General features: G+C 42.3%; 1 protein-coding gene and 1 non-coding gene across 4 annotated transcripts in view; both read left to right on the forward strand.

The window, feature by feature from the left end:
* The window catches only part of SDR16C5 (short chain dehydrogenase/reductase family 16C member 5), a 717,401-nt gene that overhangs the window by 582,466 nt on the left and 116,166 nt on the right, over nt 1–18,769 (forward strand). The gene's annotated exons all lie outside the window — the stretch shown is intronic.
* Nucleotides 7,867–7,939, forward strand: TRNAA-AGC. Its single transcript has one exon. It is a non-coding gene; the product is annotated as a tRNA-Ala (tRNA).

Raw genomic sequence — 18,769 nt, forward strand, 5'->3', positions numbered from 1 at the left:
AATAAAATTAATTGAAAATAAAATATATAAACTCTAATACTTTACTACACATAATACTAGATGTTAATTACTTTCTGTTAAAAAACATTTGATGTTAATAAATTCATTTAAACCAGGGAACCTATCTGCATCTAATCTAAGCTGCCACAATGATTCTTTTCTTTCAACTTTGTTTTTAATATTACCACCTCTAATGTGTTTATCAACTTGTTTTAAGTTCGCTGGTACATAAACAAACAAGGAGGAACCAAATCCTACCCCCTGTGTTGAGAGGCTATGAGAATTTGGCACTGGATGATAGCTTCCAACCACTTTCTTATAGCAACACATATCCCGGGGAGCTCCAACGTGATTGCGGACAGGCTGAGCAGATGCATCCTCCTTCCACTTGAGTGGTCTCTCGGTCCAAATGTGATGGCAGAAATTTTCAGCCGATGGGGCTAGCCTTGCTGTGATCTCTTCGCTTCCCCTTCGAACAACAAATGCAGCAGCTTCTTTGCCCTCTTTCCCCCAGAGGGGGAGTCCCCGAGAGATGCACTGACTCACGATTGCCCCACGAGTCTCCTCTATGCTTATCCTCCAATTCCCTTGATACCCCTATTTTTAAAGAAAGCAATTTAGTTGAGATGCAAAGTGATCCTCTTTGCCCCATTCTGGCCTTGTCAAGTGTGGTTCCCCTTCCTCCAGCCTCACCTGTTACAACCTCCATGGATCCTGGACACTCGTCCAGACTTAATTTCTCACCCCCAAGAGTTGACTCTCCCAAATCTGTCCACTCTCAAGCTGACAGCTTGGTTTCTCCACTTCCATTAGTTACCAGACAGGAAACTCTTTCCTCACCTGTTCACAATATTATTCTGGCCTCCCATAAGCCATCCACCAGAAAACTTTACAGAGATAAATGGAAAAGGTTTGCTCTTTGGTCTAAAGAACAGATGCTAGACCACTTCTCAGCCCCAGTCTCTGTTATACTTCAATACCTTTCTGAGTTTTTTGAGAATGGAGCATCAGCTTCTACCATTCAAGTCCATTTATCAGCTATTTCCAGTTTTCATAATGGATTAGAGGGCATTCCACTTATCTCCAACCGCCTATGCAAGACCTTTCTCAAAGGTCTGTTTCAGAGAAGACCTCCAATCAGGTGTCCTTTAGAGGCATGGAATCTGTCTCTAGTACTAAAGTCTGTCTATTTACCCCTTTTGAGCCTGCTGCAAAATGTGACCTCAAATTTCTATCATGGAAATCTCTATTTTTGGTCGCTGTCACATCAGCTAAACGGATATCAGAATTACAAGCCTTACGCATCAAGAGCCGGTATTTAATTTTTCATAAAGACTGAGTATCACTACGTACTAATCCATCTTTTCTCCCCAAAGTGATTTCTGATTTCTCTTTGAACCAATACATTGAACTCCCAGTGTTTTTCCCAAACTATTCCAATAAAGGAGAATACTGTCTACATTCATTGAACGTACATGGGCAACTACGTTTTTACTTGGATAGGACTAAATCTATCCACAAGTCAAGTCAACTTTTCATTTCCTTCTCTGAGCCAAAAATGGGATATGCTTTATCAAAAGTCACTTTATCAAAATGGCTCAGAGATTGTATTGTTTTTTCATATTCATGTGCAAATGAGCCTAAACCTGACAATATCAAAGCACATTCAGCGAGGGCTATAATAACTTATTTTGCTTTTCACTCCAGAGTCTCTATGGATGACATTTGCGCAGCAGCCATATGGGCTAAATCTTACACTTTCATAAAACATTACAAGTTGGATATGGCCTCCAGGGGAAGAGCGGCCTTTGGCTCAATGGTACTCAGGAATGTTCTTCCATAAAAGCCACCCAGGTTTTCAGGTAGCTTGGGATTCTCTCCCATCAGTGATGAATTAACAACATCATATAAAGAAGTCATGTCTTACCATAACGTTCCATCTGTGTTGTTGATCTTCTTCCATTCGTCACATCCCATCCTCCATCCCCCACCAAAGGCTCCTGGTGGATCTTATGGATCCTTGTGACATTTTCAGGGTTTTTGCACAGAAATGGCCTCTGCTTTTACTTCTATATGTTTCATGCAAACTCGATCTGAGGTAACTGGGAGAAGGGCATTGTGGGTAGCAGCTTAGCTTGAGAGTTTTTGGTGTACGTGAGCTTGGTATTAGGCTGACTCTGATCCGAGGGCTTGGAACCGAACCCATCAGTGATGAATGGAAGAAGATCAACAACACAGATGGAATGTTATGGTAATACATAACTTCTTATTTCAAAATTTCTTGACAGGAGCTGCTGATTTGGTGGTTTGGGGGCAACTTTACTGCTAGTAGAAGTGTACTGCTTATGTAAAATATTAATTTTGGGGGAGTTTTTTGTGGGAATTTAAGGACTGAGAAGAGTTTTAAGCAGGCTGAAAATGCTTGTAATGTTTTTAGTGCTTGTGTACACTTCATGACAACTTAGCTGTTACTTTTTTGTCAGGGGTTAGCCACGTCATCATTGTCTGATGTTTGCATGGTAGATCTGTCTCTTTTCAGTCTGGGAGATACTCCAGGATGCTTTGGAGGGTAACCAAGTAAGAGACCTTTTGACAGGACTGAACTGCCCTCCCTGAGTCAGTCTTCTTCCATGGTGTTACTTGCAAAGAAAAAAAAACAAAAGGTTAGACATTGTTCATCTGAAGATATGGAGTCTGAAAAGATGTTTTTCTAACCTTAATTGAGTAGTTATCACATATTGTTAATCCTTGTGCTTAGAAATTCTTATCTGAGTACAATGTCACTAAAGAAATTCCTGAGGAAAATTTGTCAAAGGATTTTGACATAGACAGAGGCAAGACTTCTTCTCCTGTAGAGTCCCAAGCCAATAACCCTAATTCTGATGAAACTTGTTCCTCTCCACCTCCTTTGGAGTAATTTTCTTTCTCTCAGACTATTCCTAGGAAGAATGGGGTATTTTTATGGGAAGGTGTGGATGTTTCCCCTGAATTCAGACAAGAGTATAATATGTTATAAGCTGATATACCTCATTCTACACCCATACCTCCCATTTTGCCAGATTGAAGGATGTGTTTAATGTTGTCTGCAATAATATTGACTCAAAAAAGGTGCATAGACTGTATAAAGTATTTCAAATTAACAAGTTTTTATTTTCTCATCTTAGATCATATCCAGCTGCTATATCTACTTCACCAAGTGGAACCAGACTCTTAGTCAATACCAACCAGACACCTGTGGACAAAGAAGGCAAGATATTGGACAGGTTTGGTAAGACAATTTTTTGTTTTGCTAGCTTATTCTTAACTATCAGGTATATATGTGGAAGTTTGTTATATTGTGTGTAGACAGTTTAAGGGAGTACTATACCTCACTTATTTCAGAGGATATCTCCTTTCTGAGGATATCTCCTTTTTGACTCATATTGTTTCTAATTTTTCTTAGGTACCTAAGCAAGCTTTGAATTGTGTGTATGATTGTGGGGTTACTCTGTCTAGGGCACTGCTAATGCTAAAGTTTTGAGGAGGTATGCTTGAGTACTTAACCAAAAGTTTGCTGATGATGAAAAGTCTGACATTTTTAATTTTGCTTTAGATAAGGATGTTTTGTTTGGACCTTCTGCCATTCAGATCCTCAAACAATTTAATGAAAGGAAAGCTGTGATTTTTCAAGCTCCCCTTTTTAATCTTCCAAATCTCTTTTCCAACCCAAGACATACGGGGAGCAAAAAAGAGATGGCAGAAGGGGAGCAACAAGAAACAAGGATCTTTCCAAAAAAGGACAGTCAATACTTCAGAATGACTATGCCAGAATTCTATCGCCCATGCCCTTCTCACCTGTCCCTGTCTCTTGAAATTTGTCCCAGAAATTGGCTCTTTACATTCCCTTTGGCAACAGACTCTTTCTGACCCTTTGGTACTAAAAGTGGTTCAAGAAGAGTTTCAGTAGACAGTGGATACAAATGCCTCCATTTAAGGGAATTCCGAACCTAACAAGAGTTTTTCCTCAGGTGCTTTAACACTTACTCACCCTAGTAGTCATAGAACCAGTGCCTTTAAATCAAAAGGACAGTGGCTTCAATTTCAGAATGTGTTTGGTACCAAAGAAAGAGCTTTCATGGTGACCAGTTCTAGATCTTTCCTTCCTCAATCTGTATGTGAAAGTACAACAAATAAAAATGCTGACCTTTCAAATCCATGTTACCTCTCACTCCTACTTTGTGTCATGATAAGCATATTTTAGGTTAAATGTTATCATCATATTACTATATTTAAAAGGCTTCAAGAACTTTCTCAGATTCCCTATATCTGGATCAGATTAGTAGTTTTCTATATTACCCTTTTGGTTATTGGCATTTACAAAGTGTCTAGCTGCAGTAATAGTTCATGGTAGACTGCAGGGCAGTCACATATTTCCTTATTTAGACAACTTTCTTATATTTGCTGAGTCTTTTCCCAGATGTCAAGAGTCCTTAACATGGGTTTCATCTCTTCTTACAATTGAATTTCAGCTAAATGTACAAAAATCCTTCTTGGCTCTGTCACACAAGATTGTGTTTATAGGCTGTCTTCTATACATCTCTCAGCAAAATGGTTTTGTTACACATAAAGTGGATTTTTATCTGGAAAGTTTCCCAAGCTTCTGGAATCAGTCTCTAACTTGTGCAAGAGAATATCTCAGGGTTCTATGATTCATGGCTTCCATGATTCCCATGATTCCTGTTGCCAGATTACTCATGAGGAGAATTCAGTGGTACATAAAAAACACATAAATCCAAGATCATCCTCTGGAATTTCAGATTCCAATTTTGGAATTTATCAAAAAGGAACCACACTGGTGTGGATAACAAATTGCTCTAAATCCAGGTCTCCCATTTTCTCCATAGATCCCAAGTCAATCTGTAACTACAGGTACCTTAGGTTTTGTTAGGAAGCAGTTTCTGTGGGGTAAAGGTGCAAGGCCTGTGGAATGCTTCAGATAGACCAAAGCATATAAATGTGAAAGACTTGCTGGCTGTGATCCATGCCTTGAAATCTCTTCATCTTCAGTGGTCCTGTAGAACTCTTCAGGTAATTGCAGACAACACCACAGTGATGTGGCACATAAACAAGCAAGGGGGCACCCTTAGTGCAGGTTGACTGTGATACTTTGGAGGTACCTCTAATGAGTGATGAGTAGAGGGGCATAATGACCTCTTTTGATCTGGATGCGAACCCTTTTGTGATTAGGTGGGCCACGTAGAAGGATTTTCTAACCACTTTGGCAATGTGATTATCAAAGGTGAGATTACTATCTACTTGGGTCCCCAGATCCCTTATTACATCTTCCATATTTAGTGGACTAACTATGTGGTAGTTTGTGGGTACTTCGTTTTTTCCAAAGGGGATGACTATGCACTTTTTGGCATTTAGCTTGAGTCCATGATTTTGACACCAGGTATCCTTCTCAGTGAATTAGCTGGACAAAGTGTTTGTCTGTCATTGTTAAAAACGCTTTTTGAGCGAGTTTCCCTTTAAACCTGACCATGTATCCTCCTCTTTACAGAGAAGTAGCAGTCCATTTAACATGGGCTGAACAAGCTTTGTTTTAGAATTCTAAAGCATTAATGGTATGTTGTCCTATCTCGCCTTCATTCTTACTGGTGGGATTTGGAGCCGATCCTCGGCTCCAACTCGGCTAAATTCACTAGCTCGAAGTCTTTCACTTGGCTCGTGGCTGAATAGGTATCCCATCATGCAGTGGTGTAATGCCCCAGATGTTCTTCGTGTTTCACAGGTGCAGTCATTACATTTGGGTTATCTGCCTGCAGGTAGCCCTCAGCCGGCCTGAATACCAAAGTCTTGGATCCCTGCATCGGATGCTGTCTCTTCTTCCATGATGTCAGGTTGTCAGGGGTATAAAACATGCAGTCGACGCCATTACATCAGTCTTTCTTGCTGTACGGTGCCTGAAGCAGAAGCAGTTCGCAAGTGCCGGTCGGCCGACTTCTGAAATTTTCGTTTTCGAGTTTCAGAACCGAAGTCTTCAAAAAGGCTAAGTACCCCGTTGGGGATCCTTTTTCTTGCTCTTAAACCGATGTCAGTAAAAGTTAACAATTGTCTTACCTGTGGAAAGCAAATACCACATAAAGATTTTCATTCGTACTGCACTCCTTGCTTAGGCCCAGACCACGATGTCCCTCACTGTCAGTTTTGTGCCTTATTCAACCCCAAACTGTTCTTCATTGGTCTATTTCTGCAGCAAATTATTTTGGTACTGGGTTTAACTATCCAGAAATGGCTTCAGTAAGCCATCCGACTAACGATATTCCAAAAAAATGTAAAGATAAAGTCAGAGACAGACCACATAGGTCCAAAACTGCCGACAACGCTTTCTTTAAGCTAGTCACCAGTTTGCTGGTACTCAGTGAGGTGCTTTTGCAGCCCCTGATACCTGCTACTTCAGATTCACAGGCTTCTACTGAGACCCATTCGGAGTCCAGTATGCCGCAAGATGCTCCTTCACTATGAAACCTGCGGATTTCTCCACCTTGGATGGGTCCGGAGCCGCTGTGCAAGCACCGGCTTCTGAGGGTATATTCAGGCCTACAGACTTGCATTTCAAACTAATGCCATCTTCTTCATCAAGGCCTAAAACTCGACCTACGCCTAGAAAACCGACGTCCAAACCGCATGGCCAGGCCCATATGCCTAAAAAACAAATGCTTAGAATGGCTGAAGACCTTATTACTTTAATTAGGGGAAGCCAGCCATCCCCCTCTAAGAGACCTAGAACTGATTTTCCTTCTGATTCTTCTGATCAGGATTCTGGCATTTCTGTTTTTTCTGATTACCAGGATTTGCCCTTATCTACCTATGAGGATTCTGATGCAGAGGATTCCATTCCCTCTGTTTCCCCTCCAGTAGATTTTTCTTTTGGTGAAACCTTGCATACTCTTAGGGAGCATTTCCTCTGGGAAAGCCAAGATTACTCTGATTCCAAAAAAGGCTTAGGGAATTCTTACTCCTCCCTCAACACAGGCCTTTAGCTATCCCTGCTGTCCTGGACATTGTAGATGATGCCTTCTTGGAATCTAGCCTGGCCCCAGACACCTTACCTCCAGCTCCCAGAAAACCTGACAGGTATTACAGAGTACCTGACTCTCACAAGTTCTTCTTCAAGAATCCTACTGCGGCCCCAGAGACCATTTCCCAAGGACCTAAAGGTATTAAGGCTTCTACTGCCAAAAACCCTACCCCCTCTGTTAGAGATTCCAGGGCCTTGGACAGATGGGGTAAGAAGGTATACACTTCTGCTACTTTGGCCATTAGGGCCTTAAACTGCCAGTTTCATATGTTAAAGTATCAGCAGCATATTATGGGACTACTTAAACAGAAAATTATGTTGATTCTTCACTGTAATGAACATAAAGAATTACAGGATGTAATGCATTCTGCTGAACAAGTTGGTAAACATACTTTGCAATGTGGCTTTGACTCTTTAGAAGCATCTTGCAGGGCTGCTGTCACTGGGTCTGTACTTAGAAGGCAGGCTTGGCTTAAGGAGCAAAACTTGCTAGATCATGTTAAAGCTAAATTACTGGATGCTGTCTTAAACCAAGACCATCTGTTTGGCAACAAAGCAGAAGAAGTCCTTAAAAAGATTAAAGAAAAAGCTAAATCTATGCAAACTGTTAAAGATTTTCTGCAAGTGCAGCCTCCCAGATTTAGTAGGCATTGGCCTTCTAAGAATTGGTCCTTTCCAGTCTCTTCCAGGCCTTCTCAGTCCAAACCCAGGAACAGCAGACCACCTAGGCTACAGTCTCAAGGTACACACAGGCCTAAGCAGTGGGGGTTCCCACTTCCAAAGCTGGAAGTAGTAAGTCGGCAGGGGAATTAGCTCAAATGGTAGAGCGCTCGCTTAGCATGCGAGAGGTAGTGGGATCGATGCCCGCATTCTCCATGGGAGGGTGGCCTAATGGTTAAGGTGTTTGCCTTACAAACACAAGGTACAGGGTTTGAATCTCACAGGGGATAACTGGCTAGGCTTAAAATGGCTCGCAAGGGCAGTTAGCCTAGTACTAACCTATGAGCCTATTATCCTATGAGCCTAAGACACCCCTATGGAAAAATGTCACAATGACTTAACCTTAACCCTTCCAAGCCCTACTCAACTGCCTGCCCCCTTAGGGGAAAATATCGCCCTGCATGCAGAAAACTGGGAACTCATTACCCAGGACAAAGGGTTTTAAATATAGTCAAGGATACAGATTCCACTTCCACACCTTACCAACCCCAAACGGTTGGCCAGACCTACTCCCAAATCAGTGGGCAGAGGCTCAACAGCAGGTTCTCTCAAGTATCAGGTCTATTCAGCTTGTCCCAGCAGAAGAAAGGGGACAAGGTTTTTACTCAAGACTTTTTCGGGTACTCAGAAAAGACAGCTCCTGTCGTCCTGTCATGGACCTTTCTTTTCTAAACACCTTTTTGGTAATCCCAAAATTCAAAATGCTAACACTTCAACAGCTGCTTCCTATGCTAGGCAAAGATGCCTGGTTGGCAACCTTAGACTTAAAGGAAGCTTACCTGCACATTCCAATAAGGGAATCTTGCAGGAAATACCTACGCTTCAGAGCAGGCTCCATGCACTATCAATTCTCTGCACTTCCCTTTGGCTTATCTACTGCGCCCAGGGTATTCGCAAAGTGTCTAGCTCCAGCCATTGCATTTTGCAGGCAGAGAAATATTCAGATATACCCATACCTGGACGATTGTCTATTTCAGGCAGAAAGCCAGGACATGCTATTAAAACATCTGGCATTTGTAAAGAAACTTCTAACCTTGCTTGGGTACTCCATAAACAAAAAGAAATCTCATCTAGTACCCTGCCAACAGATTGTATTCCTGAGAGCAAGCTTGAACACATCTTCCGTGATGGCTTACGTCACGTCAAAGAAGCAAGTTTATTTGACAGCCTACTTCAAACTACTGGCCACAAAGACCCAGCTGTCTGCAAGGAAAATCCTGCAATCCCTGGGGTTCATGGCCTCTTGCATTCTACTAATTCCATATGCAAGAGTGGATATGAGGAAACTACAATTGTATCTAAAAGGTCTATGGTGTCAACATTCTCAGGACCTGTAATCAATGATTCCTGTCATTCCTTGTATAAAGACAGAATTCCTTTGATGGGCAGAGGCCTGCCACCTAAGCAAGGGGCTTCCTTTCAATCTACCCCCTGCCACCCAAACCCTGACTACAAATGCATCAGACTATGCATGGGAGGGAGCTCACTTGGCAGGGCGATGCATTCAGGGCAAATGGAACCCAAGTCAGATGCACCTGCATATCAACCAAAAAGAAATGTTAGCTGTACAGAATTCCCGGACAGCCTTCAAAGACTATATCCTTCCAGGACAATTATTGGTAAAGACAGACAACACCACAGTTATGTGGTACATAAACAAGCAGGGGGGAACCCACTCTTACCCTCTCTGCAGACTAGCCATGGCTCTGTGGAACACATCCCTGAGCTACTAAGTGCACCTACAAGCTCAATTCCTGCCAGGCAAGCTGAATTCACTGGAAGACAACCTAAGCAGAAATCTCATGGACCCACATGAATGGAAACTGGAACCAAAAATATTCAACCTCTTGAGGAACAAATTGGGGACTCCAGAGATAGACCTGTTTGCCTCCTCTCAGCACTACCAATTGGACAAATTCTGCACAAGGACTCCCCACAGTCAAGCTTGGAAAGTGGATGCCCTGTCCTTTACCTGGGAAGGTCTCTCAGTTTATGCCTTTCCCCCTCTGCCTCTCCTCTCGAAGATTCTGCTAAAGATCAAACAGGACAATACTGATTGCACTAGACTGACCTCGCCAGCACTGGTATCCCCTCTTGTGCAGTATGATACTGCTGAATCCATGGCACCTACCTCAGACACCTTCCCTGCTGTCCCAGTAGGCGGGCCAGATTCTGCACCCTCAGCTTCAAACCCTGAACCTTGCAGCCTGGCTAATTCATTGAGCTCTCCTATAGAACCCCTCAGTAAGCAGGTGCTAGATGTCATTCTGGAAGCCAGGAGACCTAGTACTAGAAAATCCTATGCTGAAAAGTGGAAAATATACTGTTCCTGGAGCCATACTCAGGGGATGGGCTCTACGGTGCCCAGCTTACCTCATATTCTTCAGTACTTAACAGAAATGCTCCACAAGGGCCTTTCCTTCTCGTCAATTAAAATTCATGCCTCTGCCATTTCAGCACATTATAACACTGAACCACCCCTCTTCTCTCACCCCCTGCTAAAGCAATTCCTCAGAGGGGTCAAGAATTTAAGACCCCCCAGGAGAGTCTTTATTCCAGCCTGGAACCTTAACTTTGTATTGGAAAAGCTCACTCTCCCTTCTTTTGAACCAGCTGCAACTGCAGAGTTGAAATTAATTTCTTGGAAAACAGCCTTCCTTCTAGCCATCACTCCAGCAAGAAGAGTGTCTGAATTACAGGCCCTCATGGCAGTGGAGCCCTTCATCATCTTCCATGCAGACAGGGTGTCCCTCCGGACCAATCCTTCCTTTATGCCCAAGGTGGTGTCTAGTGTGGCCCTTAATCAGTCCATTTATTTGCCTACTTTTTCCCGAATCCACAAAACAAAGGAGAACAAATACTGCACTCTTTGGACATGCACAGGCAACTTAGATTTTATTTGGACAGGACTAAACCTCTCAGAAATATGAACAGCTGCTAGTTGGCTTTGCTGCAGGGACAGAGGGGAAGGCCATTTCAAAGCAAACCATTTCTAAGTGGATAGCCCATTGCATTAATTTCTGCTATAAGCACTATGGAAAACCTACCCCACAGGGGATAAGATCACATTCCACCAGGGCTGCATCAAACTCTACACCCTTTCTCAGAGGTATCCCAACCAGGGACATCCTAGAAGCTGCTACCTGGAGCTCTGTACATACCTTCACCAAACATTACCACATGTCTATTTTTTCTAAATCCAGAGCTGGTTTTGACACTGCAGTCTTGCAGGGCGTAATAGCTGGTCCTAATGCTCAATAACTTTCTCCTCCCTTCCTTAGCTTTGGGAATCAACCCAAATGTAATGACTGCAACAGTGAAACATGAAGAACATATTACAGTTGTGTACACTTACCATAAATGTAGATGTTCAAGTGTATTCACTGTTGTAGTCCTGGTTACCTTTCCTCTAGCCCCCTGACTTCTCTTGGCTCTACATTTCCTTCTTGTTTGGTGTAGTTAAGCTTTCTGGTGTATTTGCATTTTTGATGGAGGTGTAACAAAACATATAATTGCTTCCCATTATGGGGGCACCTGACATCTGGGGCAAGAAAAACTGATGTAATAGCGTCGGCTGCATGTTTTATACCCCTGACGACCTGACATCATGGAAGAAGAGACAGTATCCAACACAGGGATCCAAGACTCTGGTATTCAGGCCGGCTGAGGGCTACCTGCAGGCAGATAACCCAAATGTAATGACTGTAACAGTGAATACACTCGAACATCTACATTTATGGTAAGTGTACACAGCTGTACTATCTCGTTTGCCGCTTTATGAGTTCAGATGCTGTCTCCTTGGCTATGGCTAAGTTTGTTTAAAACTTTATATTTTTCTTGTCTTTTGCTATAATTATTAGTGTAGCTTTAGTACTATAGATAGTTTTTTTTCTGTACTGTAGTGTTGCGTGTGCAATTTAATCTTGCTACTGTGTTTGCCATCATTTAGTCACAAGGCCGTTTCTCCTTTTTCCCGTCAATTATTTCTGTAGAATAGTTGGTTAGAGTGTGTATTCCCTTGTCTGTGTGTATTAGCTCATTTTACTTAGAGAGCTAAGTACCCACTTAAATTTGTCTATAGTATCCATTGTTGTAGCTCTACTAGGTCCATTTAAGTTAGAGAGTCTAGTGCCCATTTAACTTAGAGGGCACATCTGTTTTTTTTCCCTCCCTCTTTAATAGATATGCTGTGTTTTATTATAGTGTATTAGAATATTTAAATATTGTGTGCGTTAGATTTTGTGTAGAGGTGTAGTTGGTGCTTCCCTTTTTTTTCAATATTAGTAGTTGTGTTTCCTTCTTATGATGTCTAAGGAAAGCAGAGAGAAGGAACCTAAGCCTTCAGGCTTTAAAAAGTGTCAGAAATGTTCACAAAAAAATGTCAGTTACTGATGGACATAACATTTGTGCTTATTGTTTGGGGGCTATTCATCTCCAAGAGACATGAACTTTCTGTCACTCTTTCAGTTCTTGTGTCTTACAGGAAAGAAAGATCAAGTGAATTCTCAAAGGACTCCTGAAACCTCCCTTTGATGAAGCTTTACAGAGTACCTCTTCTACAAATAAGTCCCCTTTCTCTAAAGGTGACAAGTCTACAAAAGACCATCTTCCTCTTCCACTTCTTCGGCTCATTCGGAGCCACCTCAAAAATTGGCCAAAATTTCAGAAACATCAATCTCCTCCATACCTAAGTTTCCGTACCTAGACAACTGGCTCGTAACTGCCACCACCAAGCATCTACTTCAACAGGCGAGAGACACCACACTACAAACCTTTCAGTTAGGCATAACAGTGAATTTAGAAAAATCTGCCTTGTTGCCCTATGAACATATTACATTCATAGGTGCAGATCTCAACACCGTTTCCATGATGGCATGTCTGCCTCCCAACAGAGTTTCTATTCCCAGACAGCAAATAGCCGACCATCTGCCTAGGAACAAGGTGAAAGCAAAAACAATTTTGAAAGTCCTAGGAACCATGGCATCAACTATCACCCTAGTTCCTCTTACCAGGATGCATATGAGAATTCTTCAGTGGCTCATTTTTGCTCAGTGGTCATTACAAGAACTTCCCATATCTCACCAAATCAGAATTACAGAGTCATGCAAGATAGATCTTCTGTGGTGGCTTTGGTCCAGCTACATGACCATCGGATGACCTTTTGTGCCACAACACCCTGCAGCTACAGTGACCACGGACACCTCCCAGATGGGGGGGGGCATTATCTGTGAAGAACAGTCCAAGGCACATGGCAAGAACACAAGGCCCATTTGCACATCAGTGTTCTAGAGATGAGAGTAGTGCTTCTAGCAATGCAAGCACTCCAGGACTCTCTTCTACTAGGAATGATTGCAATCTAGTCAGACAACATGTCGGTAGTCTGGTACATAAACAAACAAGGAGGAACCAGATCATACCTCCTTTATTGAGAAGCGCTGAGAGTATAGCAATGAGCTATCTCTTCCCAGTGTTTTCTGGTAGTAACGCAAATCCTGGGGAAATCCAAAGTGATAGTGGACAAACTCAGCAGGGCGATATTAATGCATCACGAGTGGTCTCTAAACCAAAACATGGCAGAGAAGATTTTCTGAAAATGGGGACAGCCTTGCTGTGGCCGATTTGCCACTCCCATGAATACCAAATGCAGCAGCAACTTTGCCCTAAGCCCCCCTATGGGGGAGACACTGAGAGATGCACTTGTTCACGATTGGCCCTCAGGACTACTGTATGCCTTATCCTCCTTTCCCCTGATACCCAAAGTCATTCAGAAAGCAAAATCATGGGGAAGCAGGCTGATTCTCATTGCTCCATATTGGCCTCATCAGATTTGATTCCCCTTACTCTGGCCTCACCTGTAAAAGAAGCCATGGGTTCTGGACCTAGCTCCAGACCTTCTGACACATATGTCAGGAGCACTTCATCCTGCTGTCCAAACCCTCAATTTGAAAGCATGGCTGCTCCACTTCCAAACTTAGTCAGGCTTCAAAACTTCACACCAGCAGTAAAACACATTTTGGTATCTTCTCACAAGGCTTCTATCAGGAAATTATATTCTAGTAAATGGAAGAGGTTATTCTACTGGGCAAAAGCAAAAACTTTGATCCATTTTCTACTCCAATTATTTCAATTTTAGAATTTCTTGCAGAACTTTTCCAGCAAGGTTCCTCTGCAGCTACAGTGAGAGTTCAGCTAGCTGCAATGTCAAATTTTCATTTAGGTAAATACACTCCTAACCTGATGTCACACAAATTGTGTAAAGCAATTTTAAAAGGCACTTGCTTATCGAGTCCTCCCATAAAAGAACCTCTCTCACCATGGGATTTGAATTTTGTCCTGACTCACCTAACCTTACCTTCCTTTGAACCTTCATCATCATGTGATCTCAATTTTCTCTCTTGGAAAACTATTTTCTTAGTAGCCAGTACATCTGCAAGAAGAGTCTCGGAATTGCAAGCTCTATCAGTCAAGCCCCCATACTTGATTTTCCATAAGGATAGAGTATCGCTATGAACTAATCCACCCTTTGTGCCAAAAGTTTGTTCTCAAACCAATCTGAATCAATCAGTTGAGTTCCCAGTGTTTTTTCCTAATCATAGCAACAAGGCAGAATACAAATTCATCAACTGGATGTGCATAGACAACCTAGGTTTTATCTGCATAGAACTAAAGATTTTAGGAAAACAGACCGATAGTTCATCTCCTTTTCAGAAGCTAAAAAGGGCATGCCAGTTTCAAAAGTTACACTTTCAAATTAGATCTCAAATTGCATTACCTTTATGGACACCTCAAATAACAGGAAATTACCATTCAAAGTTAGAGGCTACTCGACTAGAGCTGTAGCAACATCCTCTGCTTACCTAGCCAGATTAAAATGGACAGTATTTGTGCCGCTGCTACATGGGCAAGGCCCCATACTTTTATTACTCATTATAAATTTGATTTGGCTTCCAGGGACAGGGCTTCCTTTGGTTCCACTGTGCTCAAAGGTATACTCCCGTTTGCCACCCAGGAAAATGGTACTAGGGGCGCTGTCCCAACCAGTAAGAAGAAGGCGAGATAGGACAATATAACATAAAGAAGTTATGTACTCACCGTAACGTTCCATGTTTGTTGTCCATCTCGCCCTTCATTTATACGACCCTCCCACCTTCCCCCAGTTAAGAGCTCCTAGAGGACTTATATGCGAGACCTTTCTTCTTAGTGAAGGAGCTTCTCTGAATTTCCTTGTTATTTGTATACCTGATGTTACATGACAAATGTAGACACATTGTTATGATTAGCAGCAAACAAGATGTGGGGAATTACACCACTGCATGATGGGATAGCTATTCAGCCACGAGCCAAGTGAAAGACTTTGAGCTAGTGTATTCGGCTGAGTGGGAGCCGAGGATCGGCTCTGAACCCCAACCAGTAAGAAAAAAGATTGAGATGGACAATAAACATGGAACGTTATGATTTTTAAGTGCATAACTTCTTTTTATTTCAGCACTAGTTGTCAGAAAATGTCATTACCATTCACTTACATGATAAAAAACAACTTTGCCACATAGGCTCCCCACTGTATTTCTGTGTGAATACAAGAATTTCTCTGCTAGTTGTAAGTCATCCAAATGAAAATGATAGTCTTACTTGACATTTTTGCTAGACAGTGGCAGTGCAAAGTACTTATTGTCTTTCAGTATATTCCGACACTGATGAATTTTCTAGAGAAGAAAAAATGGATTAGCAGAACTATTCATAACAGGGATTATTCTTACTGCCAAGACATTGCTATTCCATTTAGCTTAGGCCTTCACAGTTTATTTTTTGATTCAGCTGTAGAAGCTTAACCAGATAGATGTGGTGATGTTAATGGTCCTTCCTCTGCTTCCACCTGTGACCCATGTGCAACATTGTCAGGAAGTTATGATAGAGGGGCAATACAAACGTGTAAAATGCTCATATTACACTCAGTACAGAAAAGCTAGCTCAAAGTAGGATTATCACAGTGTCCTATTAACATAAACAGACAGTAAAAACAAAAATATTTAGTGCTAAAGATCAGCTGTAGTTATCCAAAGAAGTCAGCAGCTGACTCAAAAAACCGTTTCAAATGTGTATAGGTAGAGTGCATGTCTTAAAAACCACAGGAGACACAAGTGTATAAAACACAAGTTTGTTTGAATAAATAAACAGTAATAATACAGCCTGCATTCCTTTTGTCAGTCAGTTCACAAACTGTTTACAGTACCTTAGAAGGAAGGCAGACAATTGAAAAAAGAACTCCATCATGCAACCTTTCCAGCAACAGGCAACAGATTAAAAGTCACAACTGAAAGGAGTGCAAGATATTTCGTTCAACTCCATAAACCGAATCTTCACCTGAATTTGTCAGGCTACGTCCCCCTTATAGGCTTTCACTTATTAGAAATCACAACTCTTACAAGGTTAATTAGCAATCAGTCATTATTCTAACTGATACAGTTAGATGTCCTTACATTCACCACTGCAGTATTCCTTACAAATAATATTCCTTACAAATGGGATTCCCTGCTGTTAAGCTCACCTTCCGGACAGTTTACCAAAGTCTACTGTTGCTTTAAGGTATACTGAACGTCACCCACACACTCCTTGCGTAGGGTAGGGCATAAAGGTGACATTCAGGCGTACCATCCTCAGAACTTCTTTGCCACCAGTCCGAACGCTGTTTTAACCATTGGTCTGTTACCTCCCTCCTTTTTTTTTTTTTTTTTTTTATACTGTTTTTCCTGTTTGTTGGCATTCCTGTGCTTACTCCTGTTTTCTGGAGTCCTCACAGTTGCAGATAAGTACCAAGTTGGGTTTTTGGTTACTTTTTCTGTTTGTTTTGTGCTGTTTGGGGTTAATGTCATGCAGGAAGGGTAAATGCCAGTGTGGGAGACTGATTCACCATAAACACCGTCACGATAAGTCCTTTTTTTGCCTAGGTGTTGCTCATAACCATACGTCTTGTTCAATTTGTCAAGCATTTGTCCACAAAACTCTTCATGGTAAGTTTTCTTCCCTTTCCTTGTGTCTTGAAAGTCAGTGTCTTAAGCATCTTGCTGCAGGTATTATGGATGAAACTTCCTGCCCCAAGGGTCAGCCATCAGGGAAGAAGAAGGTGCATAAGGTAAGACCGGGATCTTCGTCTGTCCAGCCTCTCTGGGTGTTTCTCCTGAGGTTATTATGAACCCAGAGGCTCATCTGGTTGTGTTGTTAGACTCTTCTACCACATCTGGGTTGGAGGCTGGTGAGGATCTGGCGGGCAACACATCCGATGAGGCTTTGCAGGCATCCATTTCAGGCATTCAGACAGACTCACGGGTGACTGTTTCCGAGGGATCTAGAGGGGTTCCGCAGTTTCTCTTTAGGGAAGAGGTTCCTACTGCAGTTGTGGAATGCCATCCTGAGACTGGGCCTTCTCAGGTTTCTAGGACTGATGTCCCCTTAAAAAGAAACAGAAAACTAATCATGCTTCTTCTGCTGCTAGTGATCCACAAAGTGAGTGGCAGGCCTTTACTCAGGGGTTATTTAATGCTTTACTGTCATTGAGGCCTTCTCAAGGGGTTTCAGTTCCTGCTCCTCCTTGATCTACTTCTTCCCCTAAAAGGCCCAGAGAATTGAATTCTTCTGAGGTGGATTCTGATGATGACTCCCTTGCTTATTCTACCCATCTTCCTTCTCCTCTAGACTACATGTCTGAGCAGGAGGATTCTCATACTCTAGATAATCCTTCTGAGGAAATTTCCTTTGGGGACACAACATCTCTAGGATGATGTAATTTTGTAAGTGGGATTGTGCCCAGGTTTCGGATATCCATAAGAGGTACTATGAGTTACTGCAGATGGAATCTTCTGAACCTGCAGCAATTCTTCTTGTTTTGCCTGCTTTATTGGATGTCTTTTCCAATGCCTCTAAAGTGCCGGATTATCTGCCCCTGCTCCCAAGAAGTCTGATAGATTTTATAGGGTGCTTGAGGATTGTTCCATTTTGTTTAAATGCCCTGCTGCTGACCCTTTGTGGTGTCTGTAGCCTCTGATAAGCTGCCTCACTTGCTCCCTTCGTCCAAGTTACTGCCTTCTGAAAAGGACAGTAGAACTATGGATAGGCTGGGTAAGAAGGTTTATACTTCATCTACCCTAACTTTTAGGGCTATTACTTATCAGACCCATATCTCTAGGCATGTCTTGGTTGTTCTTTCTCAGGCTGGTCAGCTTCTTTCTGCTGTTCCAGACTCTCAGAGTAAATCTTCCGCTCTTTCCTTGCTTGGTACTTCCTCTCAGGTAGTTTGTCATTCTATCAAATGTAGTTATGATGCAGCAGATGCCTCTTCTAGGGCTGCTGCTTCTGGTTCAGTTCTGAGGAGATATTCATGGCTTAGGCTTCAACCTTTGCCCGATGACATTAAGGATAAGTTGATGGATGCTCCTCTGGATAATACTGTTTTGTTTGGTGAAGCGGTTGCCGTTTTGTTTAAGTCTCTTCAGGACAAGGGGAAGGCTTTACAGGAGCTTAAGCATGTCTTTGTTTCTCCTGTGCCTACATTTCATTGTAAGTACCCTTTTAAGCTAGCCTTTGTTCCTAGGCAATCTCACCCTCCTTCTACAGGTAAAAAGAGTAGCAAATGGACTCCTGCTGCTAAGGCCACTCATACTGCAGAGATTCTTAAGCCTTCCTTTCCTGACAAACCAGGTGCTGTCTGATTTAGAATTACCCAGGATTCTTGGGTTCTGTCAGTCATTTGGCAAGGATACTTCATGGTATGGAGTTCCCGCCCTCCTTTTATGGGCATTCCTCAGCCTCCTGAAGGAACAACTTCTTATAGGTTCATAGTTTCATAGGTTGGTACTAGGCTATTGGCCCTAGGGCCTATACAAGCCTAGCCATAACAATTCCCTGGCTGTTTTTTCCCACACTATTTACTTTCCTGGACCCCTGTCTAGCAGGGTGACTGACGTGATCCCCGAGGTGAATTTCCTTTCTCCT

The sequence above is a fragment of the Protopterus annectens genome, chromosome 3.part0 (assembly GCF_019279795.1).
Source record: "Protopterus annectens isolate FY-2018-M chromosome 3.part0, PAN1.0, whole genome shotgun sequence".
NCBI classification, from domain to species: domain Eukaryota; kingdom Metazoa; phylum Chordata; order Ceratodontiformes; family Protopteridae; genus Protopterus; species Protopterus annectens.